This window comes from Erinaceus europaeus, chromosome 18 (assembly GCF_950295315.1).
Source record: "Erinaceus europaeus chromosome 18, mEriEur2.1, whole genome shotgun sequence".
NCBI classification, from domain to species: domain Eukaryota; kingdom Metazoa; phylum Chordata; class Mammalia; order Eulipotyphla; family Erinaceidae; genus Erinaceus; species Erinaceus europaeus.
The window spans coordinates 63,805,707-63,824,310 of NC_080179.1; the positions used below are offsets into that span (position 1 = coordinate 63,805,707).

The 18,604-nt window shown below is 38.1% G+C and overlaps 1 long non-coding RNA gene across 2 annotated transcripts; it reads right to left on the reverse strand.

Moving 5' to 3' along the window:
• Window positions 1–2,000: 2,000 nt before the first annotated feature.
• Window positions 2,001–14,693, reverse strand: LOC132534340 (uncharacterized). Of its 2 annotated transcripts, XR_009546068.1 has the most exons (4): window positions 14,425–14,693; window positions 8,991–9,079; window positions 6,023–6,173; window positions 2,001–3,394 (listed from the first exon to the last, which is right to left on the reverse strand). It is a non-coding gene; the product is annotated as an uncharacterized LOC132534340 (long non-coding RNA). The 2 variants fall into 2 exon arrangements; XR_009546067.1 differs by lacking the exon at window positions 2,001–3,394 and having other exon boundaries at window positions 5,803–6,173.
• Between the last annotated feature and the right edge of the window lie 3,911 nt (window positions 14,694–18,604).

Sequence of the window (18,604 nt, forward strand, 5' to 3'; positions counted from 1 at the left end):
CACCAAAAAAGCAAATGACCCCATCCAAAAATGGGCAGAGGAAATGAACAAAACATTCACCTCAGAGGAGATCCAAAAGGCTAACAAACATATGGAAAACCGCTCTAGGTCACTGATTGTCAGAGAAATGCAAATTAAGACAACACTAAGATACCACCTCACTTCTGTAAGAATGGCATACATCAAAAAGGACAGCAGCAACAAATGCTGGAGAGGCTGTGGGGACAGAGGAAACCTTTTACATTGCTGGTGGGAATGTAAATTGGTACAGCCTCTGTGGAGAGCAGTCTGGAAAACTCTCAGAAGGCTAGACATGGACCTTCCATATGATCCAGTAATTCCTCTCCTGGGGTTATTCCCCAAGGACTCCATAACACCCAACCAAAAAGAGGTGTGTACTCCTATGTTCATAGCAGCACAATTCATAATAGCTAAAACCTGGAAGCAACCCAGATGAGTGGCTGAGAAAGCTGTGGTATATATACACAATGGAATACTATGCAGCTATCAAGAACAATGAACCCACCTTCTTTGACCCATCTTGGACAGAGTTAGAAGGAATTATGTTAAGTGAACTAAGTCAGAAAGATAAAGATGAGTATGGGATGATCCCACTCATCAACAGAAGTTGAGTAAGAAGATCTGAAAGGGAAACTAAACGCAGGACCTGATCAAATTGTAAGTAGGGCACCAAAGTAAAAACCCAGTGGTGAGGGGTAGACATGCAGCTTCCTGGGCCAGTGGGGGGTGGGAGTGGGCGGGAGGGATGGGTCACAGTCCTTTGGTGGTGGGAATGGTGTTTATGTACACTCCTAGCAAAATGTAGACATATAAATCAGTAGTTAATTAATATGAGAGGGGGAAATCAATTGTATGTCTCAAAGTTTCTCAAAAGACAAACTGAATCTTTTTAATATATAGGCTATGTATTTGATATGCGGACTCTCTCAAAAGCCTAGACCAAGTAGATTAGAAGCATCCAATAGCACAGCTATATACAAGATACTGGATACTGTACAGCAAACCATAACAAAGGGACTTTTCAAAGTTAACCCAATTAACAAATAATGTGATGATAATATTAACTATCGATTGTCTTTTTGAACCCTAAGACAGCAGGAACCTCACATCTCCACTATAGAGCCCCTATTTCCCCCAGTCCTGGAACCCTTGGATAGGGCCCACTTTCCCGTATGCTTCTCCCAATCCAAACCAAATAATATTGCATCTGCCGATCACAAACTAACCAACGCAATGATTGCCACCTCAACATGCTTCACCTCAGACTGTGTCCAAAGACTTCACATGTGGAATGACAACCCTTCAGCTTCATTACTCGGGTGAGACCTTTCCTTTTATAGTACACTCTAATTTCATCTCAGGTAGTTCACTTTCTAACAAAGCCCCATAACCTAGATATACACCAGTTTCTGTGAGAGAGAGCTTATGTGCACACGTATCCATAAACTACTGCAAAATATATACCTGAAAGCAGAAGTACACTAGAATTTGCAGTGAGTACCTCCCTAACACTTCCTCTCCACTATTCCAAGCTTGGGATCTATGATTGCTCAACAAATTGTTTGGCTTCATATGTTAACTCTCTTTTCAATCACCAGGTTCCAGATGCTACCAGGATGCTGGCCAGGCTTCCCTGGATTGAAGACCCCACCAATGTGTCCTGGAGCTCAGCTTCCCCAGAGACACACCTTACTAGGGAAAGAGAGAGGCAGACTGGGAGTATGGACCGACCAGTCAGCGCCCATGTTCAGCGGGGAAGCAATTACAGAAGCCAGACCTTCTACCTTCTGCAACCCTCAATGACCCTGGGTCCATGCTCCCAGAGGGCTAGAGAATGGGAAAGCTATCATGGGAGGGGGTGGGTTAAGGGGATTGGGTGGTGGGAATTGTGTGGAGTTGTACCCCTCCTACCTTATGTTTTTGTTCATTAATCTTTTCTTAAATAAAAAATTTAAAAAAAAACAGTAGAACTGTTTAAACAGCAGAATTTGAAGTGTACATAGAAAGAGTTAACTGATTATTTTTACCTTTTCTGTTTAGTTCATATCTCTTTTTTTCCTATTGTAGAGGCAAGGTCTTGAGCATATAGGACTTCATAACGTGTGGGCCAGCTTTTGATTCTTTTCATTTCAGACAGAGAGCTAAAGAGACGCAATAGTCACCACAGCATCAGTGCTTCCCTTGGTGTGGCCTTCTCATGTGGTGTTAGGGTTTGAACCAGGGTCATGCTTGTGGTGGGCAGAAGTCAGTCATACTAGATGAACTTTCTTGCACTCTCCCTTAGTTCTGATACATATGACTTCATTCATGCCAAAACAATGATTGATGGATGGGTGATACTCAGTCATTCTCTGTATCCCTCCAACCCCCAGCCAAAAAAAAAAAAAAATGGAGAGAGCAGAGGTGAAAGAAATCTCAAATTAGCTGGGATAGGAACAGGTAACTTGGTGCATTACCTACTTAGACATGAGGAGAGTTATCTAGAACTGTTTACTATGCATAATTTATTACTGAATAATAAAAAATGAATTTATCCATAGGTACATCCTTTGTAAAGATCAAGATGTATCTGGCACTTTATTGAACAAATACTTAACCAAGCACCTCATCTGTGCCAGTTTTTGTGCCAGGAGTTGGACTTATACAGAAGTATAACTCACAGCCTAGAGGGTGTATATACATAGAAAAGAGAGAAGTATTAGTTTGGAAAGATGATCTCAATTTATAAGATTAGAAAACAATGGATGATGAATTATCAGGTGATACGTATTTCTTCTTTGAATTCTAAAATTGTATTTACTGGTATCCTTCTCTTCCTTTATGAATCAGAGGATTAACAATTAAGTGATTGCAGGGGAATGTATCATAAGACTCTTCGTTGCCTGAGATGACTTTCCTTCAGGACTTGCAAAATCTTGGGTCATGAGATTCCAACCTAAGTTAAAAATAAAAAAAAGTTGAAAGTTTCTGTTCCTTGTTTGTAATTCTCCTAAACAGGATTATCTAACTTCTTCTCTTAGTGCCGTGACAAAGCAAAGTTTTTCAGTAGGAGTACCTGGGTGCAAACTGAATGCCTTGCTCTTGTTCTTCATAGCCATGTGTCAGAGAAGAAGCAAGGATTGTGATGGTCTGGAGTGAAAAATATAATGAGAAATTTTCTTGAGGACATAGAGCTGAAGATATCTGCATACATTGTAGGTTAACTGCTCACCTCTTTGAAACGACTCTGGAAAAGTTGCTTTTTATTTGGTGGAAATGGACTTGCCTCCACTGAAATTTTCTTTTCTGTTTCTGGTGTAAATCAACAAAGGATTCACTAGACTTCACCGTTGATAGCTGTGGAATGCTCTCGTCTTTTTCAGCAAGATTTTACCTAAAAGGGAAAATTCAGATTTTTTTCTTTTGGCATTTATGCAGGTATTCCCATTGCTTTAAAGAACACAGAACACACAACACAGCTTTAACAGTCATCTCAACTGAGTCTGGGACGGTGTCCTTGGGGAGTTATTTTCTTTTTAGATTCTTCTTATTTCTGTGGTCAGATCATACAGGAAAGTAATAAGGAAAAATGTGGGAAATAATAAAATGATGATTAAGCTCTATTTGTTCATTATTTGTGTATCAATGGCTTTTTAAGTGCCCAGTACATATGGGAGTCATTTAACATGGCTAATTTGTGAGGGCCAAGCATTAGGCTTGTGCCTGAGGCAGGTTAAGAGGAGATTTCACCCCACTGTGTTTGTGTTTAGGGAAGTGTGACTTTGCTTCAGCACTCCACCACCCTTCTGGAGCCCACACCCCTGCAGCTACCAAGAATTATAGAAGTAGTGGCTTAATGTTCTTCCTATCCAAAGTTCTCCTCCCACCATCTCTGCATCTGGTTGCTGATCTGTGACTTCTGCAGTATTTTTTCACTCAATCTACCTAGCTTGATCAGAGTTACCTAATTATGACTTGTTTGCCATCACTTGCAGCAAAAATCATTTTTCTTTAATAAAAGTAGGCTTCTGAAAACATTGGTGATGGTCGTAAGGGGCTAGGTAAAGAAATCAGTCATTTTCAAATATGTGCTAATCTTTTTTTCTCCTTATTGGACCTGTGGTACATGCGTAAGCTAAACTGAACCATGTCACCCATGCACAATCTTTACAATTTTATATTTTTCTCCTTTTTTCTTCTCAGCTTTGAATTTTAGGTATATTCAGAAACAAGTATTTAGCTTCGTTCAATAGAAAATTATAAAGTCCTACCATATGACAGGCACTATGCTAGATACTGAGTGTAGCAAACAGAATTGAGACATAAACTTGCCTTTCGGTCTTATGTTCCAGTGGGGGATGCTGGCAGGTAGTAAAAAGGCACAGGTAGGGGGCTGGGTTGTGGCTTACACAATACATTATCCTATGTGAGGGTCTGGGTTCAAGTCTCCATCCCTATAGTGGCGAGCTCCTGGAGCATTGGAACAGTGCTTCAGGTTGTCTCTTCTCTCTCTCTTTCTCTCTCTCTCTCTGTGTTTCCCTCCTCTCTTTCTCCCTCCTATTTCTCTTTGGTGTTTCACCATAAAAAAAAAAAGTTGTCTGGGAGGTGGCACAGTGGATAAAGCATTGGATTCTCAAGCATGAAGTCCTGAGTTCAGTCCCCAGCTGCACAAGTACCAGGATGATATCTGGTTCTTTCTCTCTCTTCCTATGTTTCTCAATAATAAATAAATAAAATATTAAAAAAAAAGAAAAAGGGAGTCAGGTGGTAGCGTAGTGAGTTAAGGTTAAGCACAGGTGGCACAATGCGCCAAAGCGTAAGAATCCCGGTTCGAGCCCCCGGCTCCCCACCTGCAGGGGAGTCACTTCACAGGTGGTGAAGCAGGTCTACAGGTGTCTATATTTCTCTCCCCCTCTCTGTCTTGCCCTCCTCTCTCCATTTCTCTCTGTTCTATCCAACAATGACAACAATATTAAGTACAACAATAAAACAACAAAGGCAACAGAAGGGGAAAAAAAAAAGACCATGAGGAATGGTAGAGTCATGATGACACTGAGCACCAGCAGTAACTCTGGTGGCACAGAACAGAGAGCATGTGCCACAGAATTCACTGCACTGTGGGCACTCATTCCGTATCAGACGATCTGCTGCCCATATTCGCTTTTGTCTTCATAATACACGTGCATTTTCTACATTTGGCAAATGAGAAACTGACATTTGGTTCAGCCAAGTCACTTGCTCAAGGTGACAAAGAGTGGAAAATTCGGAGATATTATTTGGATTGTCATGTCATATGGCTCTTTAATACTTTTATTTATCTACTCAGTAGAGACAGAGAAAATGTGATAGGAAAGGAGATGAAGAAGAGAGAGAGACACCTGCAGCACAGTTCACTGGTCTTGAAGCTTCCTCCTGCAGGTGAGGACAGGCGGCTCCGAACCAGATCCTTGTACGTGGTAACATGTGTGTTCTACCAACTGTCACCACCCATCCCCTCTGATCATACGGCTTGTACTCTTACCATTATCCACACAACTCTCTAGTACAAAACAATTCCATCATTGTGATCACAGTGAAATGGGTTTGATGTGTCTTATACCTATAAAAAAGGCCATAAATTATGAAGACCATTTCTACAGAGTGCTGTTAATATCTTTTGCTATTGTCTAGTAGGTAGAGATAAATAGGTAAAGATGTGTGAGAAAAACGATATTGTGTAATATTGTATAAGCATGCAACATTTACAAAGGAATATTGCCTTTCTTCAGGGAAGTCATGTGAAGGAGACTACATTTTGCCACTATTCAAGATGATTTGTACTTCCTTTTCTGAAAATTCCTTTAGCTCCCCTTAAAAAATAAAGAGGATACCTTATTATTTATTCACCAAGTTGTTTTTATTGAAAAATCTTGTTTTATCAGCAGTCTTTACTCTGAATAAGCAATGAATGTTCGTAAAAATCAAACATACTTCGTATTTTTTACTTCTTAAAGATGTCTTTTGAGCTGATGAGACAACTTACCTGGTAAGGTGTCTGTTTTGCTGGGTGTGTGACCCAGTTTTGAACCTGGCTCTCACTGCATTGGGGGAAACTTCAGTGCTGTGGTACTTTACCTTCTCTCTGTCACTTCATCTATCTCTATCAGAAAAAGTCTTCTTTAAATAGTGAAGCACTGATGATTAAAAAAAAAAAAAAGCTCTATCGATTAGAGGGCCAGGTTATGGCACACCAGTGAAGCGCAGACATTACAGTTGCACAAGAACCCAGGTTTAAGCCCTGATCCCCACCCACAGGGGGAAAGCTTCACAAGTGGTAAAGTAGGGCTACAAGTCTCTCTCTTTTTCCCTCTCTAGCTCCTGCTACCCCCTCTCAGTTTCTCTCTCTATCCAATAATAAATATTTCTAAAAAGATCTCTTTATTGTAAGGAAGAGAATGAGAGAGAAGAGAGAGAGAGAATGAGTGAGAGAGAAGGAAAGAACTGTTCAGGTTTTACATAAAGTGGTGCCATGGTTTCACCTGTGGTTCCTGGGGTATGCAGTTTGGTACTCTTTGAAGAGCTATCTTCCCAGCTCCAAACCTACCTTTTAAAGAGGATGATTTGCCGTATTTGACATTGTAAGACAATGTGAGGACAAATGGACAAGTTCACAAACACTAGGAATTAAGCAATCAGTAGAATCCATGACATTTTCCAAGGTCACTAGGAAGTGGAGAACTCATTCTTACTGATTTGATTCTCCCCCTCTCTGAATCTCTCTTGCCATAAATCATCTCTCTCTCTCTCTTTCTTTTTCTCAGTAAACTTTGTAAGTCCTTTTTCATCCAGGTCTACTCACTACAACAAGGGAGAAATCTGTGCAGTATATTAGCATTTCCTTTTTAGCTTCAGCTTTCCTATTCCTTTTCCCTAAAGAAGAGAAAAAAATCATTCAGGCAGTACCTTCCAAAGGATGAAAATTCAGCCTAAAATTTGGAAATAGGGAACCAGCATGAAGGTGAGCAAAAGAATGAGCTAGGGAGTAAAGGGAGAGAAATGATCAAAATGAGGAAGGGATTCCTCTTGTTATCAGAAACAGGAGCAAAGTAACAATGGCTGAAATTCACCTCCCCATGGGGGAATGAATCATCAAAATAACCGGTGGAAAACAAGCTTGTGCAACCTTGACCAGTGTGTGTCACTGGCTGGTGGAATTTTTAGAAAGGCAGCAGTTTGGGTTCATCACTGCGGTTCGTGATTGCACACCTGTTTGGGGGTATGGATTTTGCAACCCCCCAAAAAGGGGAAACTGAACTCACTGCTCCTCCCGAGCTGTGCAAAAAAGCAGAAAACCACAGCTGCTCCAGCAGTTAACAGATATCAGTAAAAACTCATGTTACATAATTAAGGATAACGTTCTTGAAGCATATGGGCCGGAGGTATTATACTCTCATTAAAACTTTAGGTAGGAAACAATTTAGCATATTCTCACACATTTCTGGGGCTAGATTCCATAATAAATGCTTGTAATTAGGCATGCTCTAAACAGTTTATTAAATAATACATGAAGAGGATGATTGATGAAAGACAGACAGCCCTGCATTTTCTGTACAATGACAGAGACACATCAAGAAGAGACAAGAAATATTTCTTCTCATCGACTTGATAACTAGTTTACTTTAGACTAGAAGAAGTTTCATTAGTTAGAGCAGCCTCTCTGTAATCTTAAAGAAATAGGAATAAATGACTGAGCTCTTCTTTTTCTTTACTTTTTAAAAATGTTACATCATTTTCCTGAACAGCTACTCCTGGAAATAAAGAAGCTTTTTCCTTTTCTTTCTTTCTTTTTTTTTTTTTTTCTTTTTAACCACATAGATTCTTAATGAAATGGCACAGATAGGTCAGCAGTATGGGGAATACTAGATATGGATAGGGAAAAAATAAAAATCTAAATAAACATGTAAAAATTCTACCTTGGCCAACAGGTGCTGTTATTTATAAGTTGAAGAGGAATAAGGACGAGAAATCTCTTGAGAATCACCATGGCAGGTGTTTGGTCCCTGGGGAAGTGATAGGAAACATAGCCCTGAGATGATAATAGAAGCAGGAAAGAAATTCTTTCAGTTCTGTAGATTTGTTTGATATTCAAGTCATAATTAGTGGACAGCAATTCTTTTCTTAGTGCAAGAGTTGTGATCTATGCAAAATGAATTTAGATGATCCCAGGAAGTCCTCAAGGGAAGAATGGCCACCTCTGGGAGTTCTCATTGTCTCCTAGATGTTTTACTCTCTAGTGCAAACAATTAGAAAACTGGTAGCAGCATACACACAAAATTTGGAATGCCTTCTAGAGTAGGCTCGGGGAAACTGGGCAAGGTTGACAGAGCTTTTACTGATTGGTCTGCTTACTAGGTAAATGGGGCTGCCAGTCTGGCTGTTTGCACTGGCAATAAATCACAACTAGACATTTTATTTAGAAATTGGCACTGGCTTGGGGGGAGGTAAGAGATTGTCAATTTGCTTTATTTTGAGTCCAGGCACAATCATAACACATACAAGCCACCTGGAAACTTCAGCTCACATGAAGAGACATGGCGAAGGTCTCTATGGCTATATTTTGCGTGCTTGGATAGTAGAGGGCCAAGTCAGAGACTCAGGGAGATCCTAGCAGATTGGCACATGCTAGAGACAAACCCTTTAGGAAGCCTGAATTAGGATATCTAGGATGTCACAGAAGGAGATCAAAGTTTTGATACAGAGGAGCACACAGTCCTGTGTCACTGGACTCACTGTAACAGTGAGAATTGGTTAGCCGTCGACTTCTTTATTGCCATCTTTTAACCAGTTCACTTTTAAAATGTGTGATGAATTGAGTTACAGTTTCAAGAGAAACAAATACATTGAAGTAAGGCATCCTGCAACCAGTGTGTCTACGTGAGCAGTAAGTGATATTATTTCTTTGAAAATAAGAATAATTAGAAGTTGATGAAATGGAACTGGTTACATTATACCTTTAGAACTATCCTAGTGGAAATAGTTGAGAAGGAGTCTTCTCCTTTCATCTGCTTCCTTGAATATTCTCCAATACTTCACAACATACCTGCGCATTTACAAAAAAAAAATTAGTGTATCAATTCTGAAACTATGAAAGTGTGTGAGAACAATTATACTGAAGATGTACTGATGTACAAAAACCACTGGCTTTTCTTCTCTGTTTAATATATTTATAAATGTTTATCTGTCTGTCTGTCTATGGAGAGAGAGAAAGGTGCTCAACTCTGGTTTATGGTGATGCCAGGGGTTGAAACTAGGGCCTTGGGCTTCAGGCATGCAAATCTGTTGCATAACTACTCTGCTACCTTTGTGGTCCATAAGGCATATTTTGTGCAAATATTTAGAAAGGACCTGATCGATATAGAAGTATGTTGATTTAACTTTGGTCTCATGAATAATTTGATTTGTTCACTTTGGGAAAATACTCAGTTTGCTGTTAATGCTACAAATATTTTAATTACATTTAACTTAGCCGTCAGAGATTTTTCTCCTTGCCTCTGGATTTTATGTATATAATTCTGTGGACACTATCTATCTCAAAGTAAACAAGCTTTTATTTTGGTTTCTGTTTGTTAAAGTCACTGAAGTGATGTATCAGGTGCCAAGAGCAAAGGAGGAAACTATTCCAGTGATGTGTCGAAGCAATTAACACTTTTCCTGGTATTTGAGACTTAGGATTATTGAAAGACTTTTGGTATTAATTACTCAGAAACATCTGAAGAATTTAATATCTGACCCAAGAGAATTTTGTTTTGAAATGTATAACATTAGATCCTTACCAATAATGAGAGAAGTTCTAATATATTGAGCCAGCATGCAGGAGATAGGCTTGGCTGTACTGAAATGCTAGGTTAAACAAACTTTCTAGGGATAAATGAGAAAATTCATAGAATAGAAAAGAAGAAAAATGAAAACTCTCCCAAAGTCACTTAAAAATACATACTATTGTCAACACGTAATAACTGCATTAACTATAATGTCAGCAATTTTTATACACATACACAATCAAGATGCAGTGTATACAACTAAGGTAAAAATAAAGTGTCAACATGCCTTGAGTAGCCTCCAAAATGATGCAGGTAATTAGCAGGTATTTGTATTTTTTATTTTTGATTAGCTCACTGGTATTCATTAGACAGTCTGTTTTGAAGACAGTCATGTGAAGATTTTCATCTGGGCATGTGTCTCTAACATTTGTTGGGATTTAATATGCACATTAATGTGGAGTAATTTTCTCTTATCTGAATGTATCATCCTCTGGAATCCTAAAAGCTAACGTATGACTATTTACAGAATTTGTGTTTGTGTGTGTGGGAGGTGGGGGGGTGATGGACTGGAGTGGGGGGGTTCATTTAATTTCTTGGTTTCAGTTTATTTAGGTTTCTAGTATTTATCTTAATTTAGCTCCACATGGTGACAATTATTCTAGGACATAAAGTGTGTGTGTGTGTGTGTGTGTGTGTGTGTGTGTATGTATGTATTTGTGTGTAAAGAAAATATTGCGTCACTGTGTAAATATCATGACTGTCTTATAGATCCTGTTATTGGGAAAGAGTTGATTTACAAGACTGTTGGAACAGGTATAAACCTCTCACAGTTTCTCCTCATGAAAAGTGTCAACTACCCCACCCTCCACCAACCTTGTCCCCTTCCTCTACCATAACCCACTGGCTTTCCACCCCATTTTGTAGATCATAGTTTTTATTTTCACATATTTGTTTTAAAATATTTCTTCCTTTGTCCTGCAATTTTGAAGTTTTGTGTAAATAAAATCATTTAGAATATATTGGGAACACAAATGATTTAAGAAAAATAGTATATTTTAAAAATATCTCATTCCTCATAAAAATCAAATGTTGTAAAGTTCATTGACTCCATTAAACACAAAAGGGCACATGTATGCACACACGCTCTCACACTTGCTCACTCACTAAGTTAAAAAAAAAAAGTCTCCAAAGAAAAGAGTTGCAAGGCTGGTGTCAACTTCCCTAACATACCCAAGAATGTCTTTATTTAGAACATCCCATGTGCTATTTTTTCTTTTTCTTTTTTTTTACATCTCTGGAATCTCAGGGATTTTCCCATCCCTCTACATGCTTGAGACATTGCAAAGCATGGTAACCCCCTCTTGGAATCTTCCAACTCTTCTGTTTTTATTTTTAAAATGTGGGCAGCATGGGTCTACCGGGAAGTGACTATTGTTATGACAAAGTAGGGCGAGATTCCCAGTGTGCACGGCAGTACCTCTAAAGATCATTGTCTGATAGAGAAGCCAACACCATGAGCCACAAACACTTCTTTTAGGGGGCCCTAGATAATTACAACATTTTAAACCAAGGGCTTTTACAAGAAGGTGTGAAGAACCATGCCTCCCCACATCGATGGAATACTGTGTGTAACTCTTACTTATATGTTAATTAGGTAACAGTTGATCTTTGCCAAAAGCCCAAGATTCATGTCTAGTTCCCCCCCCCTCCATATCTTAATAGATACAGAGTGAGGGCTGAATATAGATTTATTTCCTTTGAAGACGAGCAATGGCAACTTGGCCCTTTTTGAACCCGACTGTGCTAGCCTTGAAAACAACTATTCTAGCATGAATCCTTGTGTCATATGGGTGAAATTATTAACATCTATTTCAAAGTCATATCATATTTGCATACTGTGCTTCTGATATAAACACATCACTGCATTTGCAACACAGCACAATGTGAAATAGCAGAAAACTCCTTTTCACTTATGAACGTCTAAGTCTGAGATTCACACAAACCACACTTTTGTTTGACTCCAAAATGTGGGTGCCAAGTGAATCTACTGCACTAGGCCTATGAACACTACTGCAACTGTGCAGCCACTATTTCTCTACTGGGAGAATTGTTTCAGCAGATAAACCATCTGGCTTGAAACACAGCCCTCTTTGAAAATATTCCCCATTATGTTAGCTCTGAAACAATGTGTACAACTATGCTTCAGTAGAGGACATGTTAGCAGAAATTCAATGTCAAACAATATCTGCTCTGTAATCTTTGGCTAAATGTAAAAAAGAAGTAATCAAAATGCAAGATTTTAATTCTTTAAAGAGTCATTGTGCGTGTGGCATAAGATGAAGAAAACTTGGTAAAATATTTAATAAGGATAATGCTTAAAATGACTTTTTTTTTTTAAATCACCCATGGGAACTATGGCTTCTTTTGTTTGAGGTAGCATGCTGATAGTATATTAATTCTTTGGTTTCATTTACTTTCTTTTTCTAAGTATTATCAAATATGGATTGATTATATATGACAGAGAATTTGTTGAAGCCAGTATTTATAGCTAGAATTCTGGAAGTAAACTTGGACTGCTTAAGTGACGATGAGTTGGAAACTTGAGGAAAAAGGAAAATAAATTATCCTGGGTAGGAAAGAACCAATATTTAGTAGGAACTATACACACTTGGAATGATATACACTCAGAAAATTTTACAGAAGTTTTAGGAATTCAAATCAGCAATGTTATTACTAGGGAAGAAAATTAGATGGCAAAAGATTTTATATATATCATCTAGGATTGGATCCGTAGAGTAGTATTAAAGGAAAAGTCTTGAGTGTTGCTGTGTGAAAGTTGTGTAAAATTAAACACATTTAAGTCTGTGAAACCAGAAACATCTTAATTGTGTGTTTTTGGGTCATTAGTTGGGCTAATTATAGGCTCAGTCCTCATATTACTAAAATAAAGTGAAACTAGCTAAGTCTTAAGAATTACTATAAGGTATATAGAGTGGAGGAATATCTTAGGGAACATTACTAATTTGCCAATCAATTAGAACTACTGTCCCAGACAATGGTAATTTCCAAGATTCTAAAAGAAAAAATATATGCAACATAACAATGTTTACTTTATCAAAAAATTCCCTTGTGTATAAAAACATTAACTATTTTTTTTCTCCTCCAGTGGGGTACATGTGCAACTCCACCAGTCCTAGGCTGACATTGTGATTATTTTTTAATATGTATATTTCATACACGAAGCATGGCAGTGTCACTATCATTGTTCTGGGTTCTGCTGCCTTTATTCATTTTGCTATAGAACAAAGACTGAATACTATTTTTGCTTTACCATAAAGCTGAAAATTCTTTTTCGATTTCCTTCTGGTCAATGAAAACAAGTACTAATACAGATTTTTAGTAAAAGCAAAGTGACATAACCTGAACCATTGAAAATGATCTTTAATAAAGAGGAACAGGAAGTGAGTCACAGGCAAGACAGAAGCACTAAACTGTAAATAGAGTGATGAGGGATAGAGGTCAGAGCCTAGATGAGAAGAAGACTTGAAGGTTTCAGTGTGAGCAGCAAAAATTATTTTTTTCCACAGCCATCTTAGACAATCCTAGAATTTCATATGGGGACCAATGTCAGTAACATACAGAAAATAGAGTGGATGGATACTGGTTTTTTTTTTTTTTTTTTTTTTTTTTTTAGTCAGATATGACTCCACCACTGTTTCCTAGCTGAGCTGGAGGGGTAGATGGGTTTTCTCCATATTCCAGAGGATATACTATACAGTCCTGGCAGTGCTAGGATTTTCTCAGCTTATTCAGGGGTGTTAGCTAGAACAGCTACTTTACTAAGTCAAATTGTGTCTGTGTTTATGACTAGGAAGTGGTCTCTGGATTATGTATGTCTCTAGCAGGAAAAGAACAATCATCAGATTAATGTATTGGACTTCTTTTGCAAAGGTTAATTATCACTAAATCTACAAGGTCTGCTGTTATGAGGAGCTCATGAACACATGAGCTTCTGTTTGCATTTCCTTTTTCCTTTTCTTTTTTCCTTTTCTTCTTCTTCTTCTTTTTTTTTCTTTAGTGACCTAGACACACAGTCATATGGTAAAAACAAATCTTTGTTGGAAATAAATTGAGGCATTGTTAAAAATTAACAGACAATTTAATTTTTTTCCTGACTCCTTAATCCTTCCCTTGCAATTTTATACATTATTTGTGGTGTGTGTGTGTGTGTGTGTGTGTGTGTGTGTGTGTGTGTGTGTATCCATGTGTATGAATATCCAGCTGTCAAGGATCTAACAAGTTTTAAGTTTACTAGGAATATTGAGATGAGATATAAGATAAGCCTTTAATTTTTAAAAGATAAAATTAATCTTCATTGGAAAACAGGATTTTTGACTTAGCTGAAGAACTATCAGAATCCGATGAGGCAATTATTTGATGACAGAGACATAAACTTTAACTTCTCTATGTATTTAATTAACATTTTTTCCATGAAGACTCTTTCTAACTGAATAAAAGTAATCTCAGCTCAACTGAACACAGTTTCAAGAATGTGAGCTAAGAAAATCTGAGGAGTCCTTATCCCTGCTGGCCTAGGCTAGGGGACCATTGGTGAATGATTTACTTCTTTGCTGTTTTGTGTAGCTCTTCAGGTAGACTGTGTCTGCTGATCCTTCTCATCTTGGCAACGAAAATCATTCAAGAGGTCAAGGTAGGCTCTCTCTTTGTCTTTAATAGAAGACAACAGCCGCAATAACATGTTACCCAGAATCCCAAAGCAGGTGTTGTAATTTGACTGTCATTACTCTGTTTACCCCCATAAGTGAAAGAATAGTTGAGATTAAAAAACAACAACAACAAAATAAAACAACAGTAGCAAAAAGCAGTCCACCAGTTGCACTGAGGTGTGTGAGCTGTCTGTGCTTAGGGCAGGTAGGGTAGATGAATAACAGGACACTCCTAAGGAGGTTTAGGCTCTTACTGTCAGAAGATAATAATTAATGATCAAACGTTAATGGAGACACTGGGCTGTTGATGTCATTAATTCAGCTCAGTGGAGCCAGTTCTGCCCAGGACCTGCCACAGCTGTCACTGCATTTGCTTAATTATTCCAGTGCCTTCAGGCTTTTTTCCTTTTTTTTTTTTTCCTTTGCCCCTTCCCTCCCCTCCTAACTATAGGGCATTATGTTTTCACTGACGCAGAATTATGAAGAGTATCCTGCTCTCTGGGCAGTGCCAGACCAAAATACGTGAAAACCCCAAGGCAACAAAAGGAGACCATAACTTTTAACCGAGATAAAAAAGATGGAAAATGCTGAGGAAAGGCCATCTTTAAATAGCTTGATTGTGCTGGTATAATTTTTTGGTTCTTGAAGGATTTGGATGTCAAAAGTGAACTCTGAGCTGTGTAAAATGTCAAAGTGCTCACCCTCTCCCACAACCAAACAAAGAGAATATAGAAAAAGTGGCACAAGAGTGTTGGTAAAACATAATGCCATACAATCATTCATGGAAGAAGGGACTAGAAAGTTAGTGTTGCTGGGCTAATTGGGGCAAGGAAAAACATGATTAGGGAAATGCCACCATAATTAAAATTCAACTGTAGGAGCAGATGAATCTGCCTGCTGCGCTTTCAGAACCTTCTTGCATTTCTTGAGCTGTGGGCCTCTTTATCTACTGCGAGGAAAATTCTGCTTTTCAAGTACCATTTGGTTCTTTCTCTTCTAGTCTCACCTACTTGTTACATTTCTCTCTTTACTGTTTTCTCATTGAAATGAGTTTATTTGTGTTTATTTAATTTTGGATAAAGATACACACTGAGAGGGGAGGAAGGGGACTGTCAGGGAGGGGGAGAGACACCTGTAGCCACTTCATGGCTAGTGAAGCTCCCCCCTTCCAGGTGGGAACAAGGGGCTTGAACTCAGGTTCTTGCACACTGGTGTGTAGACTCAACTAGATGTGCCCCCATTCAGAAGCTTTATTTATATTTTAAAAGTCCTTCATCCTTTTACAACTAGTAATTAAAAAAAAAAAAACGGGTTGGTTTTTAGATTTCTAGTTGTGATGAATGTCCTTATGTCAAACTTGCCCAATGTGTCTTGCTCCTCTCTTGTGGAATGCTTGAGTCCCTTCCAAACTGAAATGCTTAGAAAAATGTCAGGCACTACAACAATTTCACGTTTTTCCTCTATGTCACATATGATGATTTAAAATAATTGAAGCTCTTCACATTTTCTATGCCCTCAAATTTCGAAGTCATCGATTCTGAGCATGTGCAGTTCACGGTGATTTAAAGTTATTAGAGTTCTCTAAATTTATTGTTTTTCAGTGTGAGAATGAAAAAGGAACTTGTCGTTTACAGTTAAAATGTGATTTAAACTAATCATTAGGCTCAGATATTATGGAGGTGATCAGAATTCTGCACTTTTATTTGTGTTCAACAAATTGTTAAAATGGCCACATTTTTTTGAGATTCAAAAGATATTGGCCTGGCAGAAGAAGCATTTAAATAAATCTCTTAATATGCAGGATAATGCAATTATATTTTCACTTGCTATAGTTCCCACTGATGACCTGAATTATTATCATGACTGTAAATTCAAATGCTGAAATTTGGCAAGGAAAATAATTGGATTTTTCCCTAGTCCAGGATTTAGTAAACTTGCCTGATGTACCATTATGACAATATGTAGTGTCTGTAGTCTATCCTTAAAAATTGTGCTGTTATTTCCTCTAATCACAGAAGGACTTTAAAGTGATTATTTAAGTTATTCTTTATAATATAGGTTCACCGTGCTTTATATTAGGTGTTTCAAGTAAAATGATCTTATTAAATATTCCTTGACAGGAATACTCATATTATCTCTGAGCTGAAATTTATGCTTTCATATCTAAGCTCTTTGTTTGCTTTGAGTATTTGGGTGTGGAACCAAAGGAAAAGGTACACAATTATGAGATGTATAAGAAGGAATCCTTAGGGAGTCGGGTGGTAGGTAGCACAGCGGGTTAAGAGCACATGGTGCAAAACGCAATGACCCGGTAAGGATCTCCGTTCAAGCCCCTGGCTCCCCTACTGCAGGGGAGTCGCTTCACAGGTGGTGAAGGAGGTCTGCAGGTGTCTCCTCTCTATCTTCCCTTCCTCTCTCCATTTCTCTCTGTCCTTTCCAACAACGACGACAACAACAATAGCTACAACAATAAAAATAACAAGGGCAACAAAAGTAAATAAATAAATATTTTAAAAAACTTTAAAAAGATGGCATCCTTAGATATAATTGGCCACCTGAAAATCATTTGGCATTTTCTCAGAGCTTTTACCAAAGATCTAAATGAGATCTCTAAATCTGAATATGTAGACTTTTTTTTTTTGAGTACCCTGATGAAGCATCTAAGACATAAGGTAGATTTATGGTTCAAACATTAATAATGCATAAAAAGAAATTCAGTCTCTAAGAAGTCAACTAAAATTCCTAACATGTTTTATTTGTACCTTTGAAAGCCTCACAGATACTCTTTTACTCGATTTAAATGGAAGTGACAAAGGTGAAATTCCAGCATATTTCTCAGTCACTCTCCTTTCTCAGTAAATATTTTCATTTTGATAAAAATTAGGATAAGTTGATTACGGATCTATTTTTTTTCTAAAATAAAACCTGGGATTAGAGTTAGAAATATCCTGGCACATGAGAAACTTCTAATAATAGCAACTAGCTTTATGGATCTCCATAATTTTTTGAGAGCAGAAATGTAACAGGGTAAGAAATAGACTATTCTAATAATAGAGTATGTCATAGTTGGGATTTCTGTAACTGTAGGAGTCTAGAACCCTGAACTATGTAACAAGCTATTTTTAGTATAATAGCTAACCTTTGCCCTCAAAAGTATCCTTAGTTTTTAAAGTTTGAAAACTTTTTTGTTTATATATATTTTAGTAATTACTAACTTTGCTTTTTATTCTTTAATTTTGACAGACTTACAAAGATTGACTCAATACTTTGTGATTGTACCCACTTAAGAATGAATCAGTGCAATGGTGGGAAGCTGTCAAAGTGAGTAAAGTCTTATGTAGGCCACAGGTAAAATGAACATAGATCTATCAAGATAGTCTTTGTTGAGTGCATTCAAATTTCTGGAAATTGTTTACTGTACCAACATGAAATCTTTGCTTAACTAAGCTTTCTTTAGAAAAACTAGACTGCTTAGTTTGTGCTTAAATTCAAAATGTTTCATAGTGTCAGCTCAGTAAGTCAATTCAAATAAAAATCAGATATGTGGGGGTCGGGCGGTGGTGCAGTGGGTTAAGCACATGTGGCACAAAGCACAGGGACCGGCCTAAGGTTCCGGGTTCGAGCCCCCGGCTTCGAGCCCCCGGCTTCCCACCTGCAGGGGAGTCGCTTCACAGGCGGTGAAGCAGGTTTGCAGGTGTCTGTCTTTCTCTCCCCCCTCTCTGTCTTCTCCTCCTCTCTCCATTTCTCTCTGTCCTATCCAACATCAAACGACATCAACAATGGCAATAATAATAACCACAACGAAGCTACAACAACAAGGGCAACAAAAAGGGGGGAAAAATGGCCTCCAGGAGCGGTGGATTCATGGTGCAGGCACCGAGCCCAGCAATAACCCTGGAGGGAAAAAAAAAATCAAATATATATCAAGACATAAATAATTACATGGTTTAATAGTGACTGTACATGCAAAAAAAAAAAAAAAAGAAGAAGAAGTAGAAACGCAAAGCAGAAATTGACTGAGTTTGGAGTATGGCACCAAAGTAAGAAAGCAGAAGTACACTAGAGTTTGCAGTGAGT